Genomic DNA, 16,982 nt, shown 5'->3' on the forward strand with positions numbered 1-16,982 from the left:
TGCTTGTCTGTGCTGTCTCAGTCAAATAAATAAGATCTTTAAAATAAAATACAATGGTATTTTTTTTTAAATGTAAAATAACCACAAAACAAGAAAACTACAGGCCAATATGACTAATGAACACAGATGCAAAATCCTCAACAAAATATTAGCAAACTGTATACAATAATACATTAAAAAGATCATCCACCATGATCAAGTGGGATTTATTCCAGGGATGCAAAGATGGTTCAATATTCACAAATCCATCAACGTGATACATCACCACATAACCAAAATGAAAAAAAATCACATAATCATCTCTCTAGATGCTTTTTTTTTTAAAGATTTTATTTATTTATTTGACAGAGAGAGACAGCCAGCGAGAGAGGGAACACAAGCAGGGGGAGTGGGAGAGGAAGAAGCAGGCTTGCAGAGGAAGAGCCTGATGCGGGGCTCGATCCCAGAACGCCGGGATCATGCCCTGAGCCGAAGGCAGATGCTTAACGACTAAGCCACCCAGGCACCCCTCTCTAGATGCTTAAAAAGCACTTGAAAACATTCAATATCCATTCATGATGAAAACTCCCAACAAAGTGAGTTTACCAGTAACATACTTTGACACAATAAAGGCCATATATGAACACCCCATAGTGAGGTGTAGGCCTGTGTAAGACTGTTGCTCAGCAGGCCCGGCCTAGCTCTGGGCACATGGCCTCAGAGCCAGGGACTCTGCACCTGGGCTGGCCTGGCCGCTGCCAGCTATCCTGGTGCACTGTGGTCCCCGCTGCAGCACACCACACCTGGGTGGCTGGGCAGTCCACAGGCAGCAGTGGGGACCGCAATGATGGATGACGGCAAGGAACAGCACAACAAGCTGGAGGCTCCAGAAGCCATCTACCCCAGCTCCTTCACAGGCAGAGATCTCTCCGCTACCCCTGTAAAGTTCCAGTCCTGCTCATGTTCTCTCTCACCTACAGTACAGCTGTGCTGTGAGAATGTGAAGGGGATGACTGAAGACGGGTTTGAGAGTGTCATTAACTGGTATTATCAGAAAATGCACCCAGTTTCACCATTACTCTGACACCTGAGGCTGGAGAAAATGATGAAACTGTCCAGACTACCCTCAAGTTTATCTGTACAGTGACAAATACCCAGATGAAGCCCCTCTTTATGAAATATCCTCCCAGGAAAATCTACAAGATAATGTTGTCTCAGACATCTTTAAATGATTAACATTATAGGCAGAAGAAAATCTTGGTATGGTGATGATCTTTACTTTAGGGACAGTTCGTGCAAGAAAAATTAAATGAAACAGATCAAATAAAAACTGGAAGAGAAGAAAAGAAAAAGAGCAAGCAGCAGAAGAATCTGAAGAGCAATTATTTCACGGCACTCCTGTTACAAATGAGAATTGCTTAAGTTGAAAGGCCAAGTTTGTTGCAGAACTCTTGGAAATGAAAAAGAAACGAACGAAAGAAGAATGAACAGGAAAAAATGAATTAAGTGGGAAACAGCTATTTGAAACAGATCATAATCTTGACACACTGGATATCCAGTTTTTGGAGGATGCTGGAAGAGGTAGATGACTCTCTGTTCCAGGAAATGGAGGACTTCGAGCTAGAGGACAAGAAGGATGATGCGAACTACAATCCTGCCGACCCAGAGAGTGATCAAATGAACTATCCCCATCTGCAGGGAAGCATGACTGCCACAGCATCTGTAGCTGTGCTGAGGTGTTGACTTTTCTTTCCTTTTTTCTAAGAAAAAATACTTTTCTGGATAATATTCTTTTCTGATAGCTTTCATCACTGAACTTACTACATTGACCTTAAAATTTCAAAAACAGAAAACCAACAGCTAGCATCACACTCAATGGCAAAAAACTGAGAGCTCTCCCTCTAAGATCACGAACAAGACAAGGATGTGCACTCTTCAACACTTTCACTCAACATAGTACTGGAAGTCCTAGCCACAGCCATCAGACAAGAAAAAGGAATAAAACGCATCCAAATTGGTAAGGAAGAAGTAAAGTTTTCACTATTTGTAGATGACAGGATACTACACATAGAAAATCCGAAAGACTCTACCGAAAAACTACTAATCAACAAATTCAGTAAACTGTCAGGATACAAAATTAATACCCAGAAATTGATAGCATTTCCACACACTAATAACAAACTAGCAGAAAGAGAAATTAAGAAAACAGCAGCATTTTCATTTGCACCAAAAATAATGAAATACCTGGGAATAAACTTACTCAAGGGGATGAAAGAAATGTACTCTGAAAATTAAACAGTGATCACAGAAACGGAAGGGAACACACATGGAAGACAGTCTATGCTCCAGGACTGGAAGGACTGATACTGCTAAAATGTCCATATTACCCAAATCTACAATTTAAATGCAATCCCTATCAAAATTCCAACAGCATTTTTCACAGAATTAGAACAAATAATCCTAAAATTTGTATGGAAACACAAAAGGCCCCAAACAGTCAAAGCAAACTTGAGGAAGAAAAACAAAGGTAGAGGTATTACAACTCCTGATTTCAAGACATACTACAAAGCTACAGTCATCAAAACAGTATGGTACTGGCACAAAAACAGACCCATAGATCAAAAGAACAGAACTAAGAACCCAGAAATAAACCCACACCCGTATGTGGTTAATTAATCTTTGACAAAGGAAGCAAGAATATACAATGGGAAAGAGTCTCTTCAACAAATGGTGATGAGAAAACTGGACAGCTACATCCAAAAAGAGGAAGTAGGATCACTTTCTTACACCGTACACAAAAATAAAACTCAAAATGAATTAAAGATCTAAATCTGAGGGGCGCCTGGGTGGCTCAGTCTGTTAAGCATCCGACTCTTGATTTTGGCTCAGGTCATGATCTCAGAGTGCTGAGATGGAGCCCTGCACTGGCTCCCTGCTCTACAGGGAGTCTGCTGGAGAGTCTCTCCTTCTGCCCCCCCCCACTTGTGCGCTCACTCTCTCTCTTGCTCTCTCTCTCAAGTAAAATAAATCTTTAAAGAATAAAAAAAAAGAAGATCTAAATCCAAGACCTAAAGCCATAAAAATCCTAGAAGAGAGCACAGTCAGTAATTTCTCTGCCATTAGTCAGCTATAGCAACATTCTTCTAGATATCTCTCCTCAGGCAAGGGAAACAAAAACCAAAAATAAACTATTGAGACTACCATCAAAATAAAAAGCTTTTGTGCAGTGAAGGAAACCATTAATAAAACTAAAAGGCAACCTACTGAATGGAAGAGATATTTGCAAATGACATACCTGATACGGAGTTAATATCCAAAATATTTTAAAAAACTCATATAACTCAACATCAACAAACAAACCAATTAAAAAATGGGTAAAGGGGAGGAAGAAAAAAGATGGCAGAGGAGTAGGGAACCCCTTTTCAGCTGGTCCCCTGAATCAAGCTGGATAGGTACCAGATCATCCTGAACACCCACAAAAATCAGCCTGAGACATAGGAAGATACATCTGGATCTCTACAAACGAACATCTCTGGCGCTGAGTATTGAGGTACGAAGCAGGGAGCCGTGAAACCACGCACAGATATCGGAAGATAAACGGGAGGGGGAGGGAGCCGCTGCACCAGGGTGCTGGGAAGCAGTAGCCACCTGCACTGGGGAGTGGGCCGGATTCGCAGACCAGCACCTGCGAGAAACCAGACTGAGACCGGGAGCTTGGGAGCGGGCGCGACCAGACTGAAAACTGGAGCTCCGGAGCGCTCGGGAACCACACTGAAATGGAGAGTTTGGGTGCGCGCTTGGGAACCAGGGGCGGCTGGCGGTGTCAGAAGCACAAAAGACAGAGACGTGCCGGCCCTGGGAGCAAGGACTGGGAGAGTGGCTGTGGGGCACACAACCCGGGATGCTGTGGGGTTTTTAGCAGCACCGACAGAAACACAGTTAAAGTGGCCAGGAGAGCTCAGTGGAGAGCAGACTACGATCTCTCTGTTCTGAGACACAGGATACGGTCACTGCTGCTCTGACTCTCAGAAGAGTCACAGAAAACAGCCAGGGAAAGCCGCCGGAGAACAAAAGCCCCGAAATACTGGTTTGCATTGTGCCCATCCCCACCCCCTCTCACAGAGGACAGGGCAACTCTACCCAAACAGGGTTGCCTGAGTATCAGCGCGGCAGGCCCCTCCCCCAGAAGGCAGGCTGAAAAATCAAGAAGCCCACATCCCTGAGGTCCCTAAAAAAACAAACTGCACATTGCTTGAGTCCTGGTCAATAATCTGGGCTCTGTACATCCCCACAACCTCTCCTCATCCGAATGACAAGGAGGAGGAATCCCACCCACCCCCAACAAAGAAAAGCAATAGAGACTGTGGCCTCTGCCACAGAACTGATGGATATGGATATAACCAAATTGTCAGAAATGGAGTTCAGAGTAACAATGGTCAAGATGATGTGTAGACTTAAAAAAAATATTAATGAAAATATTAACGAGGATATAGAATCTCTAAGGGCAGAAATGAGAGCGAATCTGGCAGAAGTTAAAAATGCTATGAATCAAATGCAGTCTAAACTGGATGCTCTGAAAGCCAGGGTAAATGAGGCAGAAAAACAAATCAATGAATTGGAAGATGGGATGATAGAAAAGAAGGAAAAAATGGGAACTTGACTCAAAAAAATGCAATCTCAAGAATGTAGATTACGGGAGATTACTGACTCACTGAAATGTTCCAATGTCAGAATCATCGCCATCCCTGAGGGGGTGGAGAAAGAGAGAGGTCTAGAAGAGATATTTGAACAAATTGTAGCTGAGAACGTCCCTCATCTGGCAAAGGAAACAAGCATTTGTGTCCAAGAAGCAGAGAGGACCCCTCTCAAGATCAATGAGAACAGACCAACTCCACGTCACATAACAGTACAGTTCGCAAATATTAGATCCAAGGATACAATCTTGAAAGCCAGGGGGAAGAGAATCCTCACCTATAGAGGGAAGAACAACAGAATAACGTCAGAGTTGTCTACAGAGACCTGGCAAGCCAGAAAAAGCCGGCAAGACATATTCAGAGCTCTAAGTGAGAAGAACATGCAGCCAAGGATCCTTTATCCAGCAAGGCTGTCATTCAGAATTGATGGAGAGACAAGGACCTTCCAGGACTGGCAGAAACTGAAAGAATATGTGACCACCAAGCCAGCCCTATAAGAAATATTAAGGGGGGGTTCTATAAAAGAAAAAGACCCCAAGAGTGTTACAGAACAGAAATTTACAATCTATAGAAACAAAGACTTCACAGGGAACATGATATCATTAAAATCATATCTCTCAATAATCACTCTCAATGTGAATGGCCTAAATGCTCCCATAAAATGACACAGGGTTGCAGACTGGATAAAAAGACCTGACCCATCCATTTGCTGTCTACAAGAGACTCATTTTGAACCTAAAGATACATCCAGACTGAAAGTGAAGGGATGGAGAACCATTTTTCATGCCAATGGACCTCAAAAGAAAGCTGGGGTAGCAATTCTCATATCAGACAGATTAGATTTTAAACTAAAGACTGTAGTTAGAGATACAGAAGGACACTATATTATTCTTAAAGGATGTATCCAACAAGTGGATATGACAATTATAAATATCTATGCCCCCAACAGGGGAGCAGCAAGATACACAAGCCAACTCTTAACCAGAATAAAGAGACATATAGATAAAAATACGTTAATAGTAGGGGACCTCAACACTCCACTCTCAGCAATAGACAGATCACCTAAGCAGAAAATCAGCAAAGAAACAAGAGCTTTGAATGATACACTAGACCAGATGGACCTCATAGATATATATAGAACACTACACCCCAGAACAACAGAATACTCATTCTTTTCGAATGAACATGGAACTTTTTCCAGAATAGACCATATACTGGGTCACAAAACAGATCTCGACCGATACCAAAAGACTGAGATTATTCCCTGTATATTCTCAGACCACAATGCTTTGAAACTGGAACTCAATCACAAGGAAAAATTTAAAAGAAACTCAAACACTCGGAAACTAAGAACCATCCTGCTTAAGAATGATTGGGTAAACCAGGGAATTAAAGAAGAACTTAAGCAATTTATGGAAACCAATGAGAACGAAAACACATCAGTCCAAAACCTATGGGACACTGCAAAGGTGGTCCTAAGGGGAAAATACATAGCCATCCAAGCCTCACTCAAAGGAATAGAAAAATCTAAAATGCAGTTTTTATATTCTCACCTCAAGAAGCTGGAGCTGGAACAGAAGAACAGGCCTAACCCATGCACGAGAAGGCAGCTGATCAAGATTAGAGAAGAGATCAATGAATTAGAAACCAGGAGCAGAGTAGAGCAGATCAACAAAACTAGAAGCTGGTTCTTTGAAAGAATAAATAAGATCAATAAGCTACTGGCCAGACTTATTCAAAAGAATAGAGAAAGGACCCAAATTAATAAAATTATGAATGAAAGGGGAGAAGTCACAATCAACACCAATGAAATAGGAAGGATCATTAGAAACTTTTATCAACAGCTTTATGCCAATAAATTAAACAACCTGGAAGAAATGGATGCCTTCCTGGAAACCTATAAACTACCAAGTCTGAAACAGGAAGAAATTGATTTTTTAAACAGACCAATTAATTATGAAGAGATTGAAGCAGTGATCAAAAACCTCCCAAAAAACAAGACCCCAGGGCCTGATGGATTCCCCGGGGAATTCTACCAAACATTCAAAGAAGAAATAATACCTATTCTCCTGAAGCTGTTATAAAAATAGAAACAGAAGGAAAACTACCAAATTCATTCTATGAGGCCAGTATTACCTTGATCCCCAAACTAGGCAAAGACCCCATCAAAAAGGAGAATTACAGATCAATATCCCTGATGAATACAGACGCCAAAATTCTCAACAAGATCCTAGCTAATAGGATCCAACAGTACATTAAAAGGATTATCCATCATGACCAAGTGGGATTCATCCCTGGGATGCAAGGGTGGTTCAACATTCGCAAATTGATCAGTGTGATAGATCATATCAACAAGAAAAGAGTCGAGTACCATATGATCCTCTCAATTGATGCAGAAAAAGCATTTGACAAATTACAGCATCCTTTCCTGATTAAAACCCTTCATAGTGTAGGGATAGAGGGTACATTCCTCAATTTCATAAAAACCATCTATGAAAAGCCTACAGCGAATATCATTCTCAATGCGGAAAAGCTGAAAGCCTTTCCCTTAAGACCAGGAACACAACAAGGATGCCCACTCTTGCCATTATTATTCAACATAGTACTAGAAGTCCTTGCAACAGCAATCAAACAAAGAAGAATAAAAGGTATCCAAATTGGCAAAGAAGAAGTTAAAATGTCTCTCTTCGCAGATGACATGATACTCTATATGGAAAACCCAAAAGACTCCACCCCCAAATTACTAGAACTTATAGAACAATTCAGTAATGCGGCGGGATACAAAAATCAATGCTCAGAAATCAGTTGCATTTCTATACACGAACAATGAGACTGAAGAAAGAGAAATTAGGGAATCAATTCCATTTACAATAGCACCAAAAATCATACGATATCTCGGAATTAACTTAACCAGAGAGTTAAAGGATCTATATTCTAGAAACTACAGATCACTGTTGAAAGACATTGAAGAAGACAGAAAAAGATGGAAAATATTCCATGCTCATGGATCAGAAGAACAAACATAGTTAAAATGTCTATGCTACCCAGAGCAATCTACACTTTCAATGCCATCCCGATCAAAATACCAATGATATTTTTCAAAGAGCTGAACAAACAGCCCTTAAATTTGTGTGGAACCAGAAAAGACCCCAAATCGCCAAAGAAATGTTGAAAAGGAAAAACAAAGCTGGGGGCATCACATTGCCTGATTTCAAGCTATATTACAAAGCTGTGATCACCAAGACAGCATGGCAGTGGCACAAAAAGCAGACACATAGACCAATAGGACAGAATAGAAACTCCAGAAATGGACCCTCGGCTCTATGGGCAACTAATCTTTGACAAAGCAGGAAAAAACACCCAGTGGAAAAAAGACAGTCTCTTCAATATATGGTGCTGGGAAAACTGGACAGCTATATGCAAAAGAATGAAACTTGACCACTCTTTCACACCATACACAAAGATAAACTCCAAATGGATGAAAGACCTCGATGTGAGACAGGAATCCATCAAAATCATAGAAGAGAACATAGGCTGTAACCTCTCTGACATCGGCCACAGCAACTTCTTTCATGACACATCATCAAAGGCAAGAGAAACAAAAGATAAAATGAACTTGTGGGACTTCATCAAGATAAAAAGCTTCTGCACAGCCAAGGAAACAGTCAAAAAAACTAAGAGGCAGCCCATGGAATGGGAGAAGATATTTACAAATGACACTACAGATAAAAGACTGGTACCCAAGATCTATAAAGAGCTTCTCAAACTCAATACACGAGAAGCAAATAATCAAATCAAAAAAAGGACAGAAGGCTTCGGGGGGGTGGGGTGGGGGAATGGGATAGGCTGGTGATGGGTAGTAAGGAGGGCACATATTGCATGGTGCCCTGGGTGTTATACGCAACTAATGAATCATGGAACTTTACAACAAAAACCAGGGATGTACTGTATGGTACATACAGTATACTATATGTATATACTGTATGTATATATGTATATACAGTACATACCTACATAATAAAAAAATATTATTTAAAAAAATAAAAATAAATAAAACACGTAGTAAAACCATAAAAAAAAAAAGTTATGAAGAGACACTTTCCCAATGAAGACATACAAATGGCTAACAGACACATGAAAAAACGTTCAAAATCATTAGCCATCAGGGAAATTCAAATCAAAACCACACTGAGATACCACCTTACGCCAGTTAGAATGGCAAAAATGGACAAGGCAGGAAACAACAAATGTTGGAGAGGATGTGGAGAAAGGGGAACCATCTTACACTGTTGGTGGGAATGCAAGTTGGTATAGCCACTTTGGAAAACAGTGTGGAGGTCCCTCAAAAAGTTAAGAATAGAGCTAACCTATGACCCAGCAACTGCACTACTGGGTATTTACCCCAAAGATACCGACGCAGTGAAGAGAAGGGCCATATGCACCCCAATGTTCATAGCAGCATTGTCCACAATAGCTAAATTGTGGAAGGAGCCTAGATGCCCTTCAACAGATGAATGGATAAAGAAGATGTGGTCCATATATACAATGGAATATTACTCAGCCATCAGAAAGAAAGATTACCCAACATTTGCAGTAACATGGACGGGACTGGAGGAGATTATGCTAAGTGAAATAAGTCAAGCAGAGAAAGACAATTATCATATGGTTTCACTCATTTATGGAACATAAGAAATAGCAGGGAGATCGGTAGGAGAAGGGAGGAAAGAATGAAGAGGGGGTAAACAGAAGGGGGAATGAACCACAAGATACTATGGACTCTGGGAAACAAACTGAGGGCTTCAGAGGGGAGGGGGTGGGAGATTGGGACAGGCCAGTGATGGGTATTAAGGAGGGCATGTATTGCATGGAGCACTGGGTGTTATATGCAAACAATGAATCAGGGAACACTACATCAAAAACTAAGGATGTACTGTATGGTGACTAACATAATAAAAATTTTTTTTAAAAATGGGCAGAGGACCTGACTAGGCATTTTCCAAAAAAGACACACAGATGGGCAACAGACACATGAAAAGATACTCAACATTACCCATCATCAGGGAAATGCAAATCAAAACCACAGGGAGGTAACACCTCATACCTATCAGAATGGCCCAAATCACAAACACAAGGAATAGCAAGTGTTGGCAAGGATGTGGAGGAAAAAGAGCCTTTGTGCACCATTGGTGGAAATGCAAACTAGTAGAACCACACAGTATGGAGGTTCCTCAAAAAATTAAAAATAGAAATATCATATGATCCAATAATTCCACTATGGGTATTTACCAAAAGAAAATGAAAACACTAATTGAAAAAGATATACGCACTCCTACGTTCATTGCAGCATTATTTACAATAGCCAAGATATGGAAGCAGCCCAAGTGTCCATCAATAGATAACTGGATAAAGAAGAGGTGGTGGATACATATACAATGGAATATTACTCAGCCATAAAAATGAATCTTGCCATTTGCAAAAAAACTGGGTGGAACTAGAGAGTATAATGCTAAGTGAAGTTAGAGAAAGTAAGTTAGAGAAAGACAAATACTGCATGATTTCATTCATATGTGGAAGTTAAGAAACAAATGAACAAAGGAAAAAGAGAACCCAAAAAACAGACTCTCAGCTATAGAGAACAAATTGATAGTTACCAGAGGGGAGGGGGGAGGGGGATGACCGGGAAGGGGATTAAGAATGCACTTATCATCAGGAGCGCTCAGTAATGTATAGAATTACTGAATCACAATCATATTGTGCAGCTGAAAGTAAATTAACTGTATGTTAACTATACTGGAATTAAAATTAAAAACTTACTTAAAAAAAAAAAGATGTGGTACACACACACACACACAATGGAATATACTACACAGCCATAAAAAGGGATGAGACTGGGGCGCCTGGGTGGCACAGCGGTTGGGCGTCTGCCTTCGGCTCAGGGCGTGATCCCGGCGTTATGGGATCGAGCCCCACGTCAGGCTCCTCCGCTATGAGCCTGCTTCTTCCTCTCCCACTCCCCCTGCTTGTGTTCCCTCTCTCGCTGGCTGTCTCTATCTGTCAAATAAATAAATAAAATCTTTCAAAAAAAAAAAAAAAGGGGATGAGACTGTGCCACTTGAGACAACATGAATGGACCCAGAGGGTATTATGCTGAGTAAGTCAGAGTGAGAAAGACAAATACCATATGATTTCATTCATATGTGGAATCTAAAAAATAAAACAAATGAATAAACAAAAAGTTGAATCAGACCTATAAAGAACAAACTGATGGATGCCAGAGGGGAGGTGGGTAGCAGATGGGCAAAATGCGTGAAGGGGTGGGAGATACAAGATTCCAGTTATGGAATAAGTAAGTCATGGGAATAAAAGGCACAGAATAAGGAATATTATCAATGATACTGTAATAGTGATGTACGGTGACAGATGGCAGCTATACTGTCGTCAAAGCAGCATAAAGTATAAACTTGTGGAAACACTATGTTGTACACCTGAAACTAATGTAACATTGTGTGTCTATACTAAAAAAAAAAAAACATGAAATACATCAAATAATTGATAAATATTTTCTGAGACCTTAGGATGTGCTAGGTGTTGTAGAGATTCAAGAAGAGTTGAGGTTTCTAACTCTCGAGGAACTTAGAATAAAGACCTCTGATGATGCCAGCTACTTGGTGTAAGCTAGTTAAAAGCAGGGGCAGTCGTAAAAGACTGTATACACTCTTCAAACCTGAGAGTCTCTATAGCATGGACTTGGAGCACAGATGGTCTGTACATAGTCTCTTTATAGAAAACTAATTTCAAAACAACGGGAAGCACACTCTCTGAGCTTCAGAAAAACAAAGGTTTGTTCTTCTTAAAATGTCAACAGATCTCAATGATTAAGCAGTTGAAGACTCCAACGAGCAAAATGTCAATGTGTTTTGAAGCCAAATCTAGCCTGGGATAGCTCTGCCCGATGAAAGGTCTCAGGCAAAGTATCTGGGAGAAGACTGTTTTTTAAAAAAAAGGGCGATGATTTTATGGAGTGCCTGGGTGGCACAGTGGTTGGGCGTCTGCCTTCGGCTCAGGGCGCGGTCCCGGCATTATGGGATCGAGCCCCACGTCAAGGCTCCTTCGCTATGAGCCTGCTTCTTCCTCTCCCACTCCCCCTGCTTGTGTTCCCTCTCTCGCTGGCTGTCTCTAGCTCTGTCAAATAAATAAATAAAATCTTTTAAAAAAATAAAATAAAAAATAAAAAAAGCGATGGGGGGATCAAGAACTGATAAAGACACAAAGTAGTGAGAATAATGAGCTGTAAAGAATTACAAAAGTTCAGAAACTCTGATCTCTTTCTTCATTACAATTTCTCAGTATTCTTGGCAGAGATGAAGGAGCTGGAGGTACCACCATGATTGATGTGTAGGGAAAAGACAAGAGCACTTCAATTACTGATTAGGAGGGAGAACCAATTCTACCCAAAGAACAAGAACACCATCTGAAGCATGTCAAACTGTTGGCCTGCAACCAAACACTGACATAGGGTGTAGTCTCCCTTCCCACCTGGGTAGCAAAAAGCTGCAGATGAACAGCCTGCTGGACTATTTTGTGCACCATATGTCTCTTCTGCTAGAAATCGCCTTTAAAAAGTAAAATTTCAAAAATTATCCAATTTGGATGAAGAATGGCATCAAAAGAGCTGTGATGATTTTAAAACACGTCCATAATTCTTTGACATTCCTCCCATCAACAGGGAAAGTCTAATTTCTCTCCCCTTGAACACGGGTTATTCGAGTGGCTTGCTTTCAATGAACAGAATGAGACAAGAATGAGACACTGTATGAATTCCAAGGCTCGGTCATAAAAAAACTTCATAGCTTTTGAGATACTAGCTTTTGAAAGCCAGCCACCATGCTGTGAGGAAGCATAGGCCACGCGGTGAAGCCACGTGTAGGTGTTCTGGCCAACAGCCAGCATCAACTGCTAGATATGTGAGAAAGCCTTTGCAATGCCTCCAGTCCCAACCACCATCTGACGGCCAACGCATGAAGAACCCTGCATAGCTGAAGAACTGTCTGGCTGAGCCCAGTCAACCTCCAGAACCATAAGAGAAAAGAATAATAATTGCTATTCTTTTATATTGCTAAGTTTGGGATGATTTGTTCCACCACAATAACTAGAACAAAAGATTCCAACTAATTTGCTCTTTACAGTGATTCTCTATGATCTTCTTCTCTTCCAGAAATAAACAATCCTGCTTATGCTGGGGTTAGGCGCTGAGGACACAATGGCTGCCATCAACCAGACCACAAGGACCAAAATGGATACAGGTGCCAGACTCCTTAGGCTTCACCACTGCTGGATTCACTTCTTCTTGGAGGCTAAACAAGTCATGGTCTCAGTAAAAAATCTCCACAGCAGATAAAGCTCAGGGGCCACTGAGAATCCTGTGTTGGGCACTGAAAGAACACCGGGGACAGGTGCTGTCAGCACAGTCCCGATCTTATGGCTGTCGAGGCCCTCTAAGTGGAGAAGGTCCCTCTCCTACCATGCCAGCTGAAGGCATGAACTTTTTTTTTAATGTTTTTTTATTATATTATGTTAGTCACCGTACAGTACATCCCTGGTTTCTGACGTAAAGTTCGGTGATTCATTACTTGCGTATAACACCCAGTGCACCATGCAATACGTGCCCTCCTTACTACCCATCACCAGTCTATCCCATTCCCCAACCCCCCTCCCCTCTGAAGCCCTCAGTTTGTTTCTCAGAGTCCATACTCTCTCATGCTTCATTCCCCCTTCTGATTACCCCCCCCTTTCTTTATCCCTTTCTTCCCCTACCGATCTTCCTAGTTCTTATGTTCCATAGATGAGAGAAACCATATGATAATTGTCTTTCTCTGCTTGACTTATTTCACTTAGCATTATCTCCTCCAGTGCCGTCCATGTTGCAGCAAATGTTGAGAACTCGTTCTTTCTGATAGCTGAGTAATATTCCATTGTATATATGGACCACAGCTTCTTAATCCAGTCATCTGTTGAAGGGCATCTCGGCTCCTTCCACGATTTAGCTATTGCGGACAATGCTGCTATGATCATTGGGGTGCATATGGCCCTTCTCTTCACTACGTCTGTATCTTTGGGGTAAATACCCAGTAGTGCAATGGCTGGGTCATAGGGTAGCTCAATTTTTAACTTTTTAAGGGACCTCCACACTGTTTTCCAGAGTGGCTGTACCAACTTGCATTCCCACCAACAATGTAGGAGGGATCCCCTTTCTCCACATCCTCTCCAGCAATTCGTTTCTTGCCTTGTCAATTTTAAGGCATGAACTTTTAACTGCTTACTTGCATGTACTCTTCACCTGTAACTATAAACTTGCAGGGCTTTGAAATCCTCCCCTATGTAAGGCTCTCCAAATTATCTCAAGTCCCTCATCAGGCAAGCCTAAAATTCAGTTAGAGGAGGCTAACATGTCCAAAATAAGGAAGAAGGAAATCTCACAATCCAAAAACCAAAGGTGAAAGCAAAGCTAGCCAGACAAAAGGGACCTATACCAAGGGAGGAAAGCGTGGGCGGAGAGTGGCTGTGTGAAGCAGGGCCTCCCAACTTGATTCCAAAGCTCCAGACAGGCCCTGGTGCTCAGGAGGCCAACTCCAACGTCCTGGAGAGGCATTTCCCACAACAGACTCCTACAGCCAAACATTCTCACCACACTTAGGAAGGAACCCACCATTGAGCTGGCAACTGATTGCAACACTCTCCCTTCACTACTCTCCGGGGAATCAGAGTAGGCATTACACCCACCCACGTGTCAAGCTATTTTATACAAGCAGCAATTATATCATGCTTCAAAGAAGGTATGTAATATGAGACGGCCATAGAGTAACAAATGTGTCTGGTTTAAAAAGTGATATTGCTAACGAGTTTACACCCCATATCCTGGGAGTCAGAGAAAGCTTTATAAAGTTAGTCAGACACTGACGTGGCAAACTCAGGGAGAGGAAGGCACGGCTTTGGCACCAGCTGTGTACAAGGGGAGACCAGAAGATGGGTAAGATCTTCTGCCTGGGTCCTGTCCCAGACTAAGGGGTTCTGGTTCTCTAGGCCTCTCATAACGCAGAGAAGCAGTCTACGGGAAAAGAATGAATGGACTTTGGGGTTGCCATTCACCCAAATGGGCTAACTGCATTTAGCCCTGTTTACAGAGTCATGCTCCACTGGCCTAACAGTAGAGGCCTTGCTTGTCTTCCAACAATTTCAACAGAAAACGAGCGTCTTCCTGTATTCACAGATACTCAGAATTGCTAAATTTGTACCAGTCACAATTACTGACGAATGAAGATTATTATTGTTCTAATAATCTTTAGGCTGCTTTCTCCTGGAGTTGAGTCTGCACTGAGTAGGATATTTTTAGTCTTCAAACTATCCAGCTTGCTTCCCTTTCAGACAGCAGAGACCCAACCTAGGCTACAATACCAAGGAATGTCAGCAAATTAAATCAAGTAAGCTATGGGCAAATCCACACGTCAACATGGACTGCAGGGCAAAGGAACCATACACGCTCCATTACTCAGTCCTTTTTGGGGCAAGCCCCTGTATTCTGGTCACACTGAAGCAGGGTGACCACACATCTTGATTTGCCCAGGACAGGGCTCCTTTTTATTTCCAAAAGCACTTTGATTCAATGATCTCTTACAGATCACTTTACCTAAAAGCCAATTTAAGCCAGTGAAAGAGGTAAATTAAATTTTTGACTAACCCTCAGGCACCTCATCCAAAGGGCTTCTTTTTATGTTTCCACTTGTGCTCATGATTTCTTCTCCTTTAATTATCTACGTGATTTTGCCCTCTCTATCACCGGTACAAATCCTTTTCTTCTATGACTCAGCTCAAGAGCCATATCCTTCAAGAAGCTTCTCAGTATACCCTGACCTCCACAGATCTCTCCTTTCTTGGAAGTTCTAGCACACAACCTGGCACCTCCTATGGTCTTAATATTATTTTCAAATTGTTTTTTGCATGTGTAACCACACAAGTTATAAGTTACTTAAGGGCAAAAATCTGTGTCTAATTACTTCTTTTACATCCCTTAAGAAATCCAGCTACGTGACAAGGACATAATATCTTCTGATTTTCAAACCTGCCTAACCAGCTGGCTCTGAGGTCTAAGACTCCAGGTGCCTCCTACTGCTGACTCCCTTCTCTCACAGCACCCTGTACTTTTCCTTTAAAGCACCCAACGCAGATGGTAATTATATATTGATTGGTATGCTTATTTGTTTAATGCCAAGGTCCAAGCGGACAAGGAATTTGTATGCACTGTTCATCACTATACACCTAAGATCCATCGCAGTGCCTGGCAGTATTCAAAAAAAATATCTGATTGGATGCATGTCAGATGGATAGACAGATAACGGAATAAAGAAAAAAATCATCTCGAAGTGAACTATTAAGGAAGCAGATTTAAGTTTTAGGGCCTGAAACATTTGAGAAACTAATCGGCTTCCATTTCTAAAAGATCATGTCACGGGCTTATTAAAACCTTCTCCTTTCCTCAGAAGGAGCTAGAGAGTAATTAGGGCTGCAGCCGCATCCAGTCTAGGGTCTAAGAATGAATGACCATCTCGTGGTCTAAGAATGAATGACCATATTTCTCCCTGTTAGAGAAATTGCTGAAGTTGAAAAACCACTGTCTCAAGAAGACAGAAAATGTGACAACCCCAGTCAATAGGTTGGAAGGCATTCCAGAGTCAAGCTCCCAAGAGCATTTCATGCACCACCTCAGAGTGGTATCTCTGAGGTACACAGCCTCTGACAGTACATCCAACTTAACCGTCCCAAGTCCACAACATGAGATGTCACGGTGCTGACAGCTACAAACTGCTGTGGCAAGACTGGGCTGTGGGATTCCACTGTTCTTGCAGTTACATCGGTATATACTAGGAAATGCTGAGGAAGGCAAAGAAACTCAGCATAATTTTGGAACCCTAGGCTGCCTGCTAATTAACTGAAAAGCCTGACATTTATACAATGTTTTATAATCTAAAAACACCTTCATATTTCCACTCTCATTGAATCCTTACAACATTCCCATGAAGTAGATAAAATATTATCTCTGTTCTAGTGTGGAAATCTGGGAAGCAGAGAGGAATAACCAGCAAGTTGCCAGGATTCAATACACGCATCTTCTGACCCCTTGCTCTCTTCTCTGTACTCTGTACACCTTCCAGTGAACTGTTCTTAAACCAGCAGATTTTTTTCTTTCTCAGCATATGGTCATGAAGAGAATGCCAATTTATGGGAAACGAGTAAAATTTACGGGAAGTGAAAAAC

General features: G+C 41.6%; 1 protein-coding gene and 1 pseudogene across 6 annotated transcripts in view; one reads left to right on the forward strand and one right to left on the reverse strand.

The window, feature by feature from the left end:
• The window catches only part of ALG9 (ALG9 alpha-1,2-mannosyltransferase), a 95,884-nt gene that overhangs the window by 11,465 nt on the left and 67,437 nt on the right, over positions 1-16,982 (reverse strand). The gene's annotated exons all lie outside the window — the stretch shown is intronic.
• Positions 824-1,722, forward strand: LOC113260067 (RWD domain-containing protein 1-like; annotated as a pseudogene).

Source organism: Ursus arctos, unplaced genomic scaffold (assembly GCF_023065955.2).
Source record: "Ursus arctos isolate Adak ecotype North America unplaced genomic scaffold, UrsArc2.0 scaffold_22, whole genome shotgun sequence".
NCBI classification, from domain to species: domain Eukaryota; kingdom Metazoa; phylum Chordata; class Mammalia; order Carnivora; family Ursidae; genus Ursus; species Ursus arctos.